The sequence below is a fragment of the Triticum dicoccoides genome, chromosome 2A, assembly GCF_002162155.2.
Source record: "Triticum dicoccoides isolate Atlit2015 ecotype Zavitan chromosome 2A, WEW_v2.0, whole genome shotgun sequence".
In the NCBI taxonomy this organism is placed as follows: domain Eukaryota; kingdom Viridiplantae; phylum Streptophyta; class Magnoliopsida; order Poales; family Poaceae; genus Triticum; species Triticum dicoccoides.
In genome coordinates, this window is record NC_041382.1 from 72860939 (window position 1) to 72865054 (window position 4116).

Sequence of the window (4116 nt, forward strand, 5' to 3'; positions counted from 1 at the left end):
CCGTCGTTCTGATCTGGCCAGACACGGGTGTGTTTCCGAACCGGTCGTCCCATCACCCAGATTCGCCCGTGGAGATGACCACTCCGGCTTGCGGCGATAGTCTTGTTGCAGATTGCGATGGCCACTGAAAGGTCTTCAGAAGGGTTTTCCTTCAGATCCGGTGGTTGACTTCGGCAGCAAGATGCAAACTATGGACAACAGTTTGACGCATAGGGATGATTGTGCAACAACAGTGGTCGCACATCACACGTAGTTGCTGGGTTCGCGGAAAAGTGGTGGCGACAACACATGAGTGACATCGATAGTGGTGCTAATCGAGCACCCCGATCGCGAGCTCCGGGGTGAAAGCCTAGGTCTGATCCAAGTTGGTTATACCTGGCAATGGCGATGTTTTTAACATGGTTACCTTGCTGGAGGCATTGCTCGGATATGCTCGGACTAATTCTTCAGGGTGAAAACCTAGATTCTAGCCTTTGGTGGTTGGATCCGGCGACGACGGCGTTTGAGCGCTGCTCCTATCCTGAAGGCGTTGCTGTTAAAGAAACTCGTCGATTGTGTGATGTCATGAGATGATTGGTGCGGATATGGTCATTGTTGTAGTTTGCCAATCATGAATCTGATCATTTTGGGGGTTTTTTCCTCGCCTGCTCATAGCTTTGGTCTTATATGACTTTGCTATTGGTCGGTGTGTTTTCTTGTGTGCGTGTGTTCGTGTTGCCTGTGTGCATCCTAACTATGCAGATGCCAGGTGTGTGCTCATGGTGTTTTGCATCGTCTTGATGCTTCATTTTGAGCTAATAAAATCCATTTTTTGTCGAAAAAATATAGTGCTAATCACATAATAACACATAAATAATATCCTACTTAATATCCGCATGAATTTAATATACTTTCAAATTAACGTGCATTGCACGTACACATTAATTAGTTTTTTAAGTAGGAGAGATTGCTAACATCGGGTGCATTGGTTTCACAAAAACTACTGGTGCATAGGATACATTGCTTGTAGTTTAGACATCGACACCGGTTTAAAAAAAAAGGTACGACCAGGAGAATTGCTGCTTCAGTAGGTGAGTTCTTTGGCACCAACCTCGTAAGGAACATGATTTGCCGCTTCAGTAGGTGCCCCCTGCAAAAGGCATTTGGATGTGAGCTGTAGTTAGATTAGTTTTTTTAGGGTGTAGCTTCTTTGGATTGGAGGATTTTCATAGAATTCTCACGGGATATCAATCCTCGGGATTGTTTTCTATGGAATGTATTTGGATCACAGGATTTGGTCATTGAAATTCCTTAGGATTTGGTCGCCAAGGTGCTGATTGCAGAGGAATTCATGCATGAGGTCCAACCTCTGGGAAAATTCCATAGAATTGGCTATGTCATGGCAACTAAATCCTCCATTTTTCCTATACCTTTGTTTTGCAAATCCTGTGATCCAAAGAAGCCATTACATTAGCTGGATCAGCTCTATGGGTAAACGAAGCTTGCAGAAACTGGGAGTTCTGAAGAGGGTCCAGAACACCCCACAATGAGCTCAGAGAACAAATGCAATGTGATAATAATATTTGATGGGGACTGATGTCATAAATATCAAATAGTTACCCTACAGACTGCCCATGATTGCACCTATGAGTACATAGCAGAATATCCTGAAATAAAACGGCTACCTGAACAACATTTGAGAGGATAAGTCGTCTGCATGATTGGATTAAACATATATACTGGTGCCAATACACGTCTCCAGCTACCGAACACTGATTCCCGGTATCTTGCAAATTGCCAGCTTACTACAGAATTGCGCGTTCCTTCATTTTGCTAGATTTAGTGGTTGCCATGTTAAGCCTCTTTGGTCAAACGCTTGCCTTATTAGTGGCTGCCATGTACTCCCTCCATTCCAAATTAGTTGACTTGAATTTGTCTAAATATGAATGCATCTATACTTATTTAGTGTCTAGATGCATCCGTGTCTAGATAAATATGGGTCAAGTAATTTAGAACGAAGGGAGTAGAGAAACTGCTGTTTTGGAACCTGCAACACACCAACAATGGAGTGGCGTCAGCGTCACTGCAAATGCAAAAACTCTATAAAAAATGCTTGCAAATGCTCACCGGTATGACCACCCAGCCTCCGTCCATTTCTTTTTTACCATCGTTTATCGTGGTCATCAGTTCTGTATGCACAGGCATATTACTTCTGGCCATGCTGAAACTGTGAAACGGAGGACTGTTTTGGTGAATGGAGACTGGAAAATGCTAGCAGCTCTGCCTCGTTTCCGATGTGCTCCTCTTATAGCTATGGCGGTTGTAACATCATATTGTTCTAGCTCAATGGACAGTGCCGCGTTACGTGCGACTGTAACTCCGTTGAAAGCATAGCGTGGGAACATGTAACCGCGGATAAAACGGGGGGAAATGGCAATAGGTCTCATGCCACATTGATACTGCTCGGCCGCTCTGTTAAATGCTCGAAATTAACCATCAAATCATCTCATACACCACATATAGTACATCGAAGCACAACAACACCAAAATGAATGAAAATATTCATGTCAAGGAAAAACTCAACCCCGTGGCTCAAGGAAACAGCGACAGCAACGAGCAGCAGGAACGTGGGTCGTTCGCGTGTCATCAGTCGCGGCACTGCGTGATGGCGGAGCAGCCGCGCTCGTAGGGGTTGGCCTCCGCGCTGGGGCGGCAGTTGTAGTAGGACGCGCCGGAGTAGGGGCACGGCACCGTGTCGGCGAACAGCGCGCCGTAGCTGATGTACCCCGCCGTGCCGTTGGTGTCGGTGCTGTTGCTGCCGGCGACCTGCAGCAGCCGCCTCCTCGTGCCGACCTCGCCGTCCTCGGCGCTCGCGCGGACGATGGGTGCTGCCGACACGGCGGCGACGGCCAGGACGAGGAGGAGCAGAGGCAGAGCACGGGGTGCCATGGCTGCCCTGGTCGCAGCGCGTTGCCGGTGAGCGAGGATGCTCTGGGTTTGGGAGACGGCTGAATGCTGATGGCCGGGGAGTTTGTGTTGTGACCGGGGCTTTAAACAGCACGGGTAGGAGGGGCAGGGTTCGTCGGAATGACGGGTGGGTGGCCACTCCGCCGGTTGACTTTGGGGCTCGCGTTAGGACTGGGGATCCACTACCATTTCCGCAGCTGGAGGAGACTTTGCCCGGCCTGCAGGTGCCAGCCGGAACACAAATCAAGATACTAATTGGCTAGTTTATTCATCTCTTTTACTGCCTCGCCGGAACACGAATCAAGATACTGGCTTGGATAGTTTATTCATCTCTAATTGGCTAGTTTATTCATCTCACAATGAAGAGTAACATAAGGTAGTAACTTGCCGATGTTACTAGTCTATATTACTACTTTCATAGTGGGTAGTAACATATAAGTGGTGTCATGCAGACGTATCATTGCCTTCGATTCTACTAAGGAGTGCACTACCATCTATTAAGTTTCTTTCTATTAATAAATCAATGTATTGGCCTTCCCAAAACCAAAATGAGCACCCACCGCCCTACACAAAAGAATGACCATGTTCAAAATGAGGATCCGCAATTGAACTAAAGAATAAGCTATCAAATGAGCTACCGCAAATTCACGTACCCCGTCGTTTTCGCATTTGAAGAACACCCATCCGGGGTGCTTCAGCGTGCCCGAAGTTAGCCGCAGCACTGTCCGCGTGCAGTCATCACACTATATGAGCGACACCGGCAAGCTACAGAGACGTTGCGCGAGCGCCGAGCCCGGTGGACGGCCGGACGAATCCATGCTTGCAAACCGTTCGCGGCGGCGGGCGGACGAACCCGAACCTGCATGCGGCGATGCGCCCTTGCCGGGGCTGCGGGAGAGGCTCCCCGACCACTCCATCGCTTGACGCAGCAACAGGAGGCCAGAAAAGCCAAATTCGGCGGCCCGCGATGAAGTGCCGCAGATCCGCAAATCCGGCGGCCCGCCAACGCATGGGGGGAGGGAGGGAAGGTCTCGTGCGCGTGGAGGCCTTTCGGCGTGCTCCTGCCGGCGGCTTTCGCTGGAATCTTGGGCGGCGGCCCGACGGCGGCGCGAGGGGGGAGGAAAGGTGGTTGGTGGGGAAAGCGCGGGCTGAAATGTCCCCCCACCAACC